The sequence below is a fragment of the Dermacentor albipictus genome, chromosome 10 (assembly GCF_038994185.2).
Source record: "Dermacentor albipictus isolate Rhodes 1998 colony chromosome 10, USDA_Dalb.pri_finalv2, whole genome shotgun sequence".
Classification (NCBI taxonomy): Eukaryota; Metazoa; Arthropoda; class Arachnida; order Ixodida; family Ixodidae; genus Dermacentor; species Dermacentor albipictus.
Window position 1 is genome coordinate 58,284,688 of NC_091830.1, and position 13,671 is coordinate 58,298,358.

Genomic DNA, 13,671 nt, shown 5'->3' on the forward strand with positions numbered 1-13,671 from the left:
TCTTGCAGTTGCCCATCTACGCTGAGAGCTATCGGTGCTGGATGAGGTGCATTACTCCCGACGAACTGGTGGAGTACCTCTCTTGGATTTCTTACCGGACTATGCTCAGAAGATGCCGAAAAGGCAGTACTGCAGAATGTGTGATGCGGACCTCAGGTTTGACAAAAACTATACGTTTTATGGGAACAGTGCGGAGTGCACTTATGCCTATTAAAATCGAGGGACTGCTTGACCGCATGGCTTGAGCGATGAGCTGGCCTTAGTTTCTTTCTTGTATCCGAATATCGGCGGTGTACTGAGCATTTATTTTTCCCGACACTATTCCTGGGTTATTTATCTTTGGAATGCATATTCTGAATTTCTTTTGATAGTAATGTTCTTTGTAGATATCATATTTTTTATTGTTTTTATCAACTGGCCTCACAAATGGGGCTTTCTAGAATTTTGATGTTCTACCTAACAATTTTTTAGCAACGTATGTTTTTGGAAATAGCATTGCATTATGCAGAATATGCTATGCTGCAATGTGTGCTCGAATGTTTTAGAGCGCAGCTCTTTGGCGTCCGTTCCTGGGTTTCGCGTCGTCGTCGGCGTTGTCGTCGGCCTCGTAACCAGCTCCGCCCCCCTTTCATCCCCCCAGCGCTAGCAGCGACCGACTGATACCGCTGGATGCCGCTGACGCCGCTAGAGAGTCAAGATAACGTGACTGCATAGAACACCGTCACCGAAATGCAGAAAGAGGAGGAAAGGGTCCCCCCCCCCTGTTCTTGTGTGGCGGATAGGGTGCTCTTCAGTTGCCGACGCGCCGGTTATTTCACGTAGGCCCCGGCACGTCGACGAATACGTGACCACCTTCCCACGGCTAGACCTGGTTCTTAGCGCTGCGGAAGCGAGGGTATCATATTGTTTGTGTCGGCATCGGCGGCGTTGTCCCTGAAACCAACTCCGCAGCTGGGGTTGACTCACTATCGGCGTCAGCGGCATCAGTCAGTCGCTGCTATCTCTTCCCTCCTCCCTTTATCGTGTTGTCCGCTTGCTGCGCGCGCTTTTGCCCCCATCGTTTGCCGCTGGGTGTACACGCCGCCCCCCTCCCCCCTCTTCCTGCGAGTCTCCGGTTGTCAAAGCGCCGGCTCGAACTTAATTCCTTTCTTCGCTCCTCCTCCAATGCAACCCCTGTGCGGTGGCAATCAGAGAGCCAGATCGGTGGCGGCGGATCTGTATGTGTGCACCGCCCGAGCCGAAATTGCCGCTGCCGTTCGCCCTGTGCGGTGGCAATCAGAGAGCCAGATCGGTGGCGGCGGATCTGTATATGTGCACCACCCGAGCCGAAATTGCCGCTGCCGTTCGTCACTGCGAAATTATCTGCCAGTTCTTTCTGAGCCATGAGCGAGACGACCGATGGAAGTCCTCCGTCTGCTGCTGCTGCGAGGCACTTGTATAGATCTCGTCTTTGAGAATCAAGCATTGGTGTACCAAGTCGAACATATATCAGTCTATTTCTCCGACCATAAAGCTTCCTTCATGACTGTCAAGAACTGTTAGTGGAGTCTTTGTTAAAGGAATACGTGTGAAAAATAAAAAAAAAATTCTGTGATAGCGCATACATGTGTTGCTCGATTTCTTTGCCTCAATCTATCGAAAAGGTGAAACAGCTTATTTGCTGCGCTCAAATTTCGCATTAGGAAGTAACGTAATCGTCGGTAATTTTTTTGTAGTGGTAAATAATTTTCTCCCGTAACCTATACAACGACCATTTTCTAGCTGCACCGAAAGAGTTAAAGCTAAAAAATTAAATTGTGGGGTTTCACGTGCCCAAACCAGTTGATGATTATGAAGCGCGCGGTAGTGGGGGACTCCGAAATTTGGAACTACTGCGGTTCTTTAACGTCTAAATCTAAGTACATGGGTGTTTTCGCATTTCGCCCCCATCGGAATGCGGCCGCCGTGGCCGGGATTCAATTCCGCGACCTCGTGCTTAGCATCACAACACCACAGCCACTAAGAAACCATGGCGGGTAAGAGTGAAAGCTGTCATGACCATTAGGAGTTTTGATGGTATGGTACTGAAAGCAGTCAACGGCGCACGAACGTATCTTGACATGACTGGTTCGTGGTAACTCATGTGCATCTACAAGAAATCGCGGTTTTCTTATAAGGGTGAAGCAACAAATGCGATAGCAACCAGCTAGAATATTACACAAATGGTATTACACAAATGGTATGCTATAGCAAATTCCCGGATTAGGGAAACTTGAAAGGCTATTACACTTTCAATACAACACCAAAAGGACTCAATTTACATCTGAAACGTGCTGTTCTACCTTGATTCTAATAAATTTGTAAAATTGTTTTCGAAAACGCGCTGCCGCAATTTCCTGCCTTGATTCGACTGAATACGTGACATTGTTTCAAAAGTTTAGCAGAATGCGTTGTTGGGCAAGTTGGTTCATTGCATTTGGAAAGATTGAATTGTGCCTGTCCCCCCTTCTTCCTTGTGATCGTCTACAAAGGGCACACAATCTTTGCAAATTGTTTCAAAAGACGCCCTGTCAAAATAGCAATCCAACCACCTAACCAAACTTAGGACCGTGAGCACTCTGTCCATTTTACGTTCCCTAAGTTCCATCCCTTTTACGTTAGGTCTCCATTATAATGGAGATGTGACGGCGACTTAACCGCTACACTTTATTCAGCCCACTAGTCACCAACTCGTTGTTTCTTCCACTTCGTCTTCGTGCTTTCCACGAGCCGCTTCCAATACGACACTTTCCCATCACCAGGTTTTTAGACTAGGCTACGATAGGATCTAGGGACGATGCGTTTCATGCAGCACCGCATTTAAAGAACCGACTACGCTTGAGACTTGAGAAGTTATTCTCAAAGTGTTCCGCAATTGGTTCTCCTGCCAACTCCCACTCCTCTGCATATCGGTCGCATTGATGACTTTCTTCTCCATATTCTCCTAACGAAAATGTCCACCTTGGTTGCTTGTCTCTTGCGAACCTTCATTTGCATGGTGAGCCAGTTGTGAAAAAGTTCTTCTCTACGATCACGTTATCCTGTGGCTTTGTACACTATGTCGTCCATTGGCTGGCTAGAGTCGTGCCTTTGTCTCCGGCTTGGCCTCTCACCAGTGATGTGTCCGGGAATTTTGCGATGGAGAGGCTGGTTCAGATGCCAGAGGCAAAAGACTCAGTCGGTGATTATTGACTTGTTCTCTTGACGGCGCACACTGCATAGGCATTCGTCGTCCTCTGGCTGGTTTAATCACCTCTTGCACGAAATCAGAACACTGAACGGTGCCATGTGCGAGCATATGAACTCTGCTAATTTGGATTGTCATTCTCTTTACTACTATCTTGACACTTGAATGTGCGCGCGGCATGGCAGGTTTGAGAAAGATGCGGCCTTGCATAAACGTTGGCAGTTGATGCCCACAGGGGTCCTCGTCACCTCTATCGCGAAAGCTGCAGGCTTTTCGGGTGACGTAGGCTCATCGGGAAAACTCAGTCCACCGTTTCAATTATTGTCAATGTAGTATCATTTTTATTATTGTGCCCTCCTTCTCGCTTTTCGTCCAAGCAAAACCATCCTCGAGTGGAACTTTGGCCGTGGGATTTATTTCATTCCCGTCGATTCGTTTTCTTTTTTTTTAAATTGATTTGTATTTCGGTGGAGTCGACTACTGTCTCATTGCTGCTGACTGAACCAAACGCAATAGCAATTGCCAGTAGACGCAGGCACGTGCTCACTATCACCTTAGATACCATCCTACAGGCCTGACCCTCAGTCCTTCTTGTCTCCAAGAGGTCTGTCCATTCATTATCGATGGCTCTGTGGTGTCTAAAATTTTTTTTTCTAGAGGCTCTGTTCTTTCACTGCGTCAACTGCACCGTGATGCAGTGCCTTCCTTTTCGTGAAGTCCCGAAACACCTCTTCGAGCTTAGCTTGTTGCCATCGATTGAATTCTTACAGTGCTTCCTCCAGAACGCTCGCCATCTCGGATACTCACAAGTATCCCGTACAGCCCATAACAATGTGCGTGATTACCACCTTATTGAAATGAAGGTTACGCCAGACATTTTGAATGCATATGGTCGCGAAGACAAGTTTTCTGTACGAGTTAGATTTTATTTACTATGTGTTACTGCAGACTGATGGAATCCGGTACTGCCGCTCTCTGAACGACCTTGATTTTGTGTGTTGTAAGTTTCGATGAATTGTCGCACGTCGCATTCATGGTACACTCCCCTCTGCAACATTTCCCAATTAGATCCACGGGGCCATCCATCTATAAAAAAGAAAGCATCTGTATTGTTAGGCAGCCTCAGCCGAGAACTTGCGACAAAACTTTTGTGGTGAAGACAAATGCATCAATATTTCTCGCGCTAAGAACGACAGTACTTGGAGATGTATTGTAACGTGTTGTAATTCTCTATAATAATAATAATGCTCCTTATATGAAGAACTTCCTAGCACTATGCTCCCTTAATGCATGAAAATTAGGTTCGCCTATGCAATAACTCAAAGAAATAGAACAGCAATACTACCATACAGATAACGACAAATTAGGGCTCGAGAATAGTAGCGTACGAACCAGATTTCCGCGTGCATATAAAGCACTTACATTCTCTGAGGCACTATTTATTCTCTGTTATCTGGCATCGACTAAGGTGTATCGCGGCAAAAGGCAACGCCCAGTAAAAAACTGAAAGCGAGGCCTGTGCGACCACCAAAAACGCTGCCGACTTTTCTTACGGCTTTGACAGGGCTGCTGCATAAGCCAGATAATTCCTTCTACTTTACTGTTGGCTTTAAACATATGTCACTTGCTTTTCAGCTCTCCTTTGTAACCTTCGAAAAAGGAGTATGCCTTGTCTGGATTTACTGTTCATGCATAATCAGTGTTCTTCTAGACATTAATAGTGTGAGCATAGAGATATTTGTAAGTATTGTTTGCTAATGTTCTTGATTGATGATCGCGAGAGATGTCTGTTTACTCCAGCCTTCAATGAAAGAAATATTCTTGGCACGATGACATAGCATGATGATGTAGCACGATGAACTTTAGGTACAAAAGGCTGCGAGTTTTATACCAGTACTGTGTCTATTGTACTAAAAATAAAGAGGTTAATCTTGAAAAAAATATTGTTATATTTGCACGTCGGAAGGCTGTATGCGCGCTCGAAGAAAATGTGCGTTGCGGCAATCTTCTTTCTTTGCATCCGCACTGCGGCTTCTTCGTTTTCAACGTATTGCACTGCTGAAGACTGAAGTTCAGCGTTTTTCCTGTTTTCCTAAATTTACGCGCGCCTGACACGAGTAAATTTAGGCCAGGAAATAATGTTTCTTTTTACTTGACTCGTGTCGTTCAAAACTGCAGACTGATCATTTCTCTGACAACTCAGCGGTGCAATACGGTTATTCTTATAGGGTATTGGTGGTTTTCTTGCACACCTGCCGTTCCACATTTTGCTACCATACGCCCAACAACCATGAATTGTGAACCCTGACAACATAGCAGATTTGCCTCTCAAATGCGCATCATCAGTTACGAAGATTCTTTCCGCAGCTATATCATTACTTGTGGGCAAAATCAAATTGGATGAAGTCCTCCCGAAACGTTTTCTATAATATAGACACGATTCAGCTTTATTACGCCAAGGTGCACCCAAATTAGCCATATTGGAAATATGCTGACAAATACGAAAAAAAGAACATTAACATAGGCAAGACCAACCTTATTGTTCTAACTACATTAAAACACATATGGGCGTAATTGAGGATAGTTTAACAGAAATGGCGCCAGTTAGAGCCAATGAATTATATTTTCGGTGACACACTAATACCATCAAGTGCCTTTCCGTAATTCCCACGAGTCTGCCAGGTTTCTTAATTTTTGGCCGTGTTGCGTTTCACAGTTTCGCATCACTTTGCTCTATAAGTCGTTCACTGTAAAATTTGTGCGTAGCAATTTTTAAAACGAAGATTCCTTGGTCTCTTCCTTCCACATTTACAGTGCTGCTGCTGATGATGATGTTCATGCTATTGCTATCTTGCACCCCGCGTGGCGTGGCGCTTCAAACAATCTATATACAAGGCAGGAGCAGGGAAGAGAAGAAAGGCGAAACTAGAAGCTCTTTCGGACTTTTTCATCACGTTGGTACAATGTCCTCTGAAGCTCACTAGGCATGGCCACAATATCAAATTTAGAGCTGCGATTTTCATGTACACAGAGCACCTAGCGAGACTTGTTTGCTTCAGACATTGCTGCGTGCCAGTAGTCATAACCTCTGTTAAGGTTAGGATTCTCATTGCCTCACACTGCACATCACATCGTGGCAGACGTCTTAAACTTCATTATCATTGTGGGGCTGTACGTGATGCGACCATAATCGGATTACAATGCACACTGTAGTGGCGGATTCACAAATATTTTCGACCCCCTCGAAATGCCACGATCGGTACCGAACCCGCCATCTCGAGCAACGCTACCGCCGCAAAGCTACCGCGGCGGGAACAGAAGTATTGCTTCGACGTGCGGCCGCTTCGGTATTGTAGCCTGTAGATTGTATGGTACTTTAATGCATGTGGGTTATGCGCGCCCTGTGCCGGTTGTTTTGCTTGACAAACTTACATGGTTTTTATTTTTCATAAATAACACAATCGTACCATAGCGTACCTTGATATTAAATTTATCTAATTAGTTCGTAACCGCCTTCGTGTTTAGTAGTAGCATTGCCTTGCATTCTTACGTCGCATTTTTCCGCTCCCGCCATACCTCCATGTGTGCGAGCTGCAGGCCAACAGTGGAAATTAACTGGGTTGGTGACTGCGTCCGTTCTACCCATTATCTGCCGCTCCTTAGCTGCTCTCTACAATTCGAATTCCCCTCTTGGCTGTTGCAAGTTCGTACTAATCGGCACAAAGTTAAGCGCTGCACTTTTCGCAATGCTTTGCACGGGAGCTACGCAGACAAATGGCAGTGGTGCACGCAAGTCAACGTTTAAGGTCAACTCACCACAATTGTATTCCTATCAACGCTGAAGAAATTAAATTTGCACCGTCAGTATCATCACTAATTATCATCCATCAAAACAAGCAGCAGACAAAGGTTCGCTTATATAGACTCCCACAGTTCGTAAGATCCACATGGTATATTTTAGGTTGTAACTGGTGAGTGCGCTATTGTTTGGTACAGAGAGCAGGATAAATGATGGTGGGTGATTTTGTTTATTACCATTTGTAAAAATTCAGGCCTTTATTTCAAAAAGAGCCACGGATTAGCTTTTTAACATGTTCTTGGCGGCAGTGATGTGTAACCAGATGATCAAGGTATATAAAGGTGTTATAAAAGTCAAATGATCAGTCCCAAGTGATACGGAAATGCAGGTTCGCACAAATGAAAACAGCATTTTATCTGACGCCCCAAAAGATTGTGCACACAAGAAGCATGAAATGGCGTTCCGCTTCTCAAAAGCGCTAACCGTGGTGCTAATTTTCAGCACACTAGTGATGTGCCAGTTCTAAATCAACTTATCCTTTGCCAAGCCTATATATTCTGAGAACCAGCCCTTTACAATAATATTTATGCAAAGAAGTATGTGATGTTACGATGTTTATGTGATGTTTCTTCTGGAGATGTTTAGCGAAAGTCTCTTTAGTTTCAGCCGACACGAGAAGCGCTACGTATCTCTGTCCATGAATAAACGTAACTCAACTGTTATTTTACCAACAAAGAACAGCACAGCAGAATTGTTAGACCTCGCAGAATAAAAGCGATACCTTTAGAGAGGTTGAGCTTTTCAGCATTTGCATTAGAAATTTTGGTCAGTTAAAATTAACCACATCCTTAACAGCATTTCCCACCGAATACTTGCCCGTCTAGAATCTTTCTCACATATAACGCTTGTAGACACTTCCTTAAGCGGTTCAATACAAAGGCTGTACTTGATCCACAAGCATTTAAATTGGCATGCAGATTTACCAGGCAGTTTCTCCAGCGTCGCTACGATTGATTTCGATGTCGTTATGAATTTTACTATGGCAGTGCGCTACCTTTGGTTCATTCTTAACCATACGGAAACCCGGGTCTCTTGCATACGTCATTTACTGCCACGGCTGTAATTATTCAATACTTAACAGCCACTAAACACAGCCCATGAAAACAACACATGAACAGTCCCGTACTTTTGTTACTCTCAACAAGGTGCATCGTTTACTTCGGATATATGGATTAACTACGGACAATATTTCTGTTTACTCCAGACGCGTTTCTCGCACACCAAGTTCATAAGCGCGCAAATTTCACTCTGCACGTGCACAGCGCCATGCGCATAGACGTAGAGCGAAAAACCAAGACCCACTTCCAACGTCGACGTGCCTGCTATACGTCGTAGATAGATAGATAAAATTACTATAAACCTAGCATAGAGGGAAAAAAGAAAACATGAAATAAAAATCCTTCACCAAATATTTACAACATTTCTAATTAGGCGAGAAACGTTAAATATTCGTCCCACATTACGCTAACGGAGTTCCATACTTTTCGAAAATTTAAACTTGGTGCAACCTAAAATTCATTCGGGAGATTTAGAAATATAACTTCAAATGACCACATAACACTTTCGAGTACTCTGTAAACATTTTATATAAGCAATATTTGCGCGCATGAATTTCACTTCGCATTTTAATTCACGCTGTTTATGCCTACTCGCCAAGTCCATTCTCGGTAGCATTTGCAGTTAAATTATGGCAGCGGATTAAATTTTTAGCAGCTGATACTGCATCTAGTAACACTCCGGAGCGCTTGCATTCTTTTATTGTAAGCAGAGAAATTAACCTATAGATTTCGGACTGCATATTAATAAAGATATCCTCCTTCATATTTCCCGCCACGTTAAACAAGATGTCTCGTTTATTTCAACGAGGACACGAGGAAAACCAACTGCGAACTTTACATTGTGCCTTAATGTAGGAAATAGTCAAAGGCTCAGTAATTATTTTACAGCGCTTCCAGTAAGGCAAGGAACGCATGAGTTTCATTACACATTACACCTAGGACGCATTTGCAAACAGGCAATATATTTATGGTACATTTATACAAAAGAGCAGAGTATCGTGTATCGCGCCAAATCCAAATGACCTGTTCTTGGCGATGCTTTTACATGAAGTGACTCACAGGGAAGTACTAAAACTCCTTATACAGCTCAGAGGCTCTCCTGCATTGTAGAAAAGTAGAATCCTGTACAGCTTGCATCCAACACCAAATATATCGTCACGTGGCAGTGACGTATAAAGAACACAGTACCAATACTGTGGAAGATGAAACTAACTTTTATTGGGGGAACCTGTGCCCACAGAAACAAAATACAGTTATAAAATGGCGACAGCGGCGAACGCAGTCGGCGATCGTCAAAATCTCATCAGCGGGTGAAGCGCGTCCGCTTTTATACATCACTCGTCGAATGTTCCAGAATAATCGCTAGGACACACGTGCCTTCCACAAAGTTCTACATTATTCCCGTCGCACACGTGCTATCGGATTACACAAGGTTCAGTCGCAGTCAACGTTTGGGGCCATCGATAACATTCCAGAAACTTCCCACACGTGCAGGCGCGTCCTGCAGTGTGCGATAACATTTGTTAGGCGGGGAAACGTGGTCGCCCGATAAAGATAACCAAGTAGACGTGTAAATTTGTTGCCTGCAGCATTATTCCCTTTCCAGTACGAGATAAAAAACAGGGCTGGTTAGCAAGCACTCGGTTAGTTATGCCTTTAGTAGACAATATTTGCGTTTACTCCAGACGCGTTTCTTGTACACTAAGTTCATAAGCACGCAAATTTCATTCTTTTCGTGCACAACGCCATTCGAACAAAGGCTGAGCGAAACAGCAAGACCCACTGCCAACGCCGAAGTGCCTGCTATACGCGGTAAATAGATAACATTTATTAAAAGAATAATCTGAATAATCGCTAAAGGTCGGAGCCTCTAGTCCAGGGCTCCGCTGGCTCTTGCCATCTTCTCAGCTCTTTTGATCAGCCTGAGCTGGTCGCCGAGGGTCGAGTTGGACAGCAGTGCTGCCCATTGCTCCCTCATAGTGTTCGTGTCGTGGTGTTCTATGTTTTGTAGCTTGTACCCCACATAATGCGGTATAGGGTTGGTGTGGCCCCGCAACAGGAGCATTCGTCCCTGTAGGATGTGGGGTGTATGCGACGTAATATGTGTAGAGTTGTGTAAGAGCCTGTCTAGAGGCAACGCCAGGCAGCGGCATCTTCTGTCTTTAGATTTCGATGGGATGGTGGAAGTCGCAAGCAGCTCCCTTTGTGGTAGTTCATGATGGCTGAATGCTCGATGTCAACAAGGTCCGGATCTTCGGCAGCCGGCGTGATGAATCGCCTATGCACGAATCGTCGAGCTACTCGGTCGGCCTGCAGGTTACCCGTGATGACAGTGTGGCCCGGTATTTAGATGATAGTTTGGGTGATGATGTCCTCGGTGTCTTCCTTGGGAGCATTTAGGTTAGGACTTGGGCTGCGCGTCTTCTAATTGTTCCCTGTAGGAAATTCCGGCAACCTTGCTGGGAATCCGTGAGGATCGTCAGTGGTTTGTCTTCGTGTTGGCCTTCGCGGATTGATAAAGTGATGGCCAGCTCTTTGGTTTTCGTGATCGTGAAGGACCACGTCGAGGCAGCGCAGGTAACGTGACCTCAGTGGTCGTATACAACTGCCACTGCGCTTTTGTTCTTCGTCTCCAACTTGGCGACGTACGTAAAATGGGCCGTAGTATAGAACCTGATTGTTTTCTCCATTTACTGGGCTCCTGCTCTCCTCATGCCGGAGTGTAGGTTACTGTCCAAGCTGTGTGGTACCGGGGCAATGTGATACCTGTCCTGCACGTGCGGAGGTATCGAGCAGGTTTCTTGAGTTCGTGTTATAGCTTCGAAGCCCAAGGTTTGTAGGACCAGTTGGTTAGTGTGAGTCCGTGCAAGTGTCTGTTATTGGGAGACATAAATGCCTTATGTGTGCTCGTTGAGATGGTTCTAAAACCCTATAGCCAATAATTTTCAATCGATCTACTCATCGACAGGTGGAAAATGATATTGAAAGCCATCCTCTAGGCCTGCTTCGTATTGGACTGTGTGAGATGGTAGTACGGCAGACTGTACGTGGTTGTGCTCACCACAAGGCTTCTCAACAGTCGGAGGCTGCCCCCTTCCTTCATGCCTCTGTTCTTGGATGTCACGCGGGAGATCACGCTTCATATCGACTTGACACCCGTTTTGAGTAGTGTAAGGGTGTGTGTGGCCCGCTGTTTTGATTGCAGCCACCTGCCCAGCACCATGAGCTAAGGCTTCTCTGGTGGGAGGCCCCCGTCGAGGTGTACCTCAAGTATTATTGTTGGCTCTGTGGGGACTGTGTTTAACCCGGCCTCGCCAGACTCGTACGAGCTCAGATTTCTCGGGGAACCATTGTTGTCTCCGTTGGCTGACGTATTCATGAATGAGTTGAGCTGCCGTTTGCATCCGTCCTTTTTCAACGGGGACCCTGTTGTGGTCCACAGTGTTATATCGTCTGCGTAGATTGCGTGCCGACGAACTTTTACGTTAAGTAGTTTGCTTACGAGGGTGGTCATGGTGACGTTTAGGAGCGCGGATGAGATGACAGCACCTTGTGGTTCGCCCTTGTTGGAAGGGTGGTACACTGGAGTCTGGACCTCCCGCATTTCCACCTCCACCGTGTGGTAGCTCTGGAAGCTTTGAACATACTTGCACGTTCGCTCGCCGTAGTTGGTGTTGGCGAGCCCTTCTTGGACTCCTTGGTGGCTGACGTTGTCGAAATTCCCTTTGATGTCGATTGCTAGGAGGACTTGTTCGCCGCTGCGGGGAATGTTGATGACGACATCATTCTTGATTTAGAGTAAACGAGAGGAGAGGGGTTGACCGAGGGGCCCAATTTTTATTAGGCATATCATAAGAAGCCAACAAACACTGACACCAAGGACAACATAGGGGAAATTAGATGTGCTTAATAAGTGAAATGAAGAAACGATAAATTAATGGAAATCAAAGTGGATGAAAAAACAACTTGCCGCAGGTGGGAACCGAGCCCACGGAGGTTGTGGATTCGGTTCCTAAGTCTGACAGTATTCTTCGTGTCATAAGATAAGTGGCCGTATCATGTTTGGTTTGTTTGTGTAGTGTAGCCGTGATTTGCACTGTGTTAGGATGCTGTAACGCATATTTTGTGGGATGATAGAATGCTCAGTACGTAAGAAAATGTAAGTAATACTCGGTAGTGTTGTAAGGAGGGCTCATTGCAGTCAACGTGTAAACTTTGAACAGGTGGTGTTCTGTAGGCACCGCTCGCCACTGGTAGGCCAAGATTTGAACTGGATCAAGCCGCTTAATGTAGCACTGCCTAGCTGCACCATGAACTTCACTACCGTAGTCGGAGATGCTACGTACAAGGAACCGGTATATACGTAATACACATGTTCAGTCAGATCCCCAGGGCTTGTGCGACAAAACATTGAGGATATTTCGTGTCTCATTTCCTTTAATTTCAGTTGCGTCAATGTGAACCAGGATGTTCTGTTTTCTGTCAAAAGTTGCGCCTAAAAATTTGCAGTCTTCTTAGACCGGCAGCGTTGTACCATGCAATCTGAGAAGTGGAGCGCAGTATAACCCTCGCTTCTGGGAAAAGCGAACGGTAGCAGTTTTTTTGTTGGAAAACAGAAACCGTTTTTGTCAGCCCATTGTGTGAGATTATTTATTGTTATTTCTAGTTGTCTTTCGCAGGTGGGCAGATTAGAAGAGCGGCAAGCCACTTGAAAATCGTCGACATATATTTAATGCATAACAAAGGAAGGGATGAGCTTATTAACAGAGTTCATTTTGACTATGAAGAGGGTCGTGCTCAGAATGCAACCTTCTGGAACTCCAATTTCTAGTGTATATGTGATAAAAGTATTGTGCCAAGACGTACATGAAATGTTGTATTTGACATGAAATCACATAGACAATTTTGAATTCCGCCGCGAGCGACTTTCCAGGTCAGCCAGGCCTCTCAAAAGTTAATATCGCCACGTCGTATCATACGCCTTTTCTAAATCGAGGAAATTCGCGAGACAGTGTTGTTTGCGTAGAGACGCGTCATGTATTTCTTGTTCGAGTCACACGAGATGGTCAGTGGTGGAGCGGTTCTTTTTGTATCCGCACTGGTGCATGTCTACTACGCTTCTTGTTTCAAGGATGAATGTGAGTCTGATGTTTATCATGCTCTCACAGGATTTGGCTAGACAATTTGTTAATGCAATGGGTGTATAGCTGCTAAGGGATGTTGCGGGTTTACCAGATTTCATACAAGGCACCACTACCGCATTTTCCCAATCTGCAGGCGTTACCCCAGACCCCCATATCTTGTTGAAAAAATTAAGAAGTGCATCTACTGATGCTTGAGATAGATGCAGCAGCGGACACGGTCAAGACCTGTTGCCGTCTTTTTTAGCAGCATAAAGAACTCTGTTCAATTCATGTATTGTGAGGGGGCTATTATACATTTCAGCTGAAGCCCCAGTGGTGGGCAGTCTCTGTTTCTCCTCCGACTCTTTAATTTTAAGAATGTATTTGAATAGTTTGCTGAGCTGGAAGTGTTGTAATAGTGTTCAC

General features: G+C 45.1%; 1 long non-coding RNA gene across 1 annotated transcript in view; it reads right to left on the reverse strand.

The window, feature by feature from the left end:
* Positions 1–4,205: 4,205 nt before the first annotated feature.
* Positions 4,206–13,671, reverse strand: part of LOC139050529 (uncharacterized) — a 28,354-nt gene continuing 18,888 nt past the window's right edge. Inside the window, exon 3 of the long non-coding RNA XR_011508936.1 lies at positions 4,206–4,291. This is a non-coding gene — a long non-coding RNA (uncharacterized lncRNA). The remainder of the gene's footprint in view (positions 4,292–13,671) is intronic.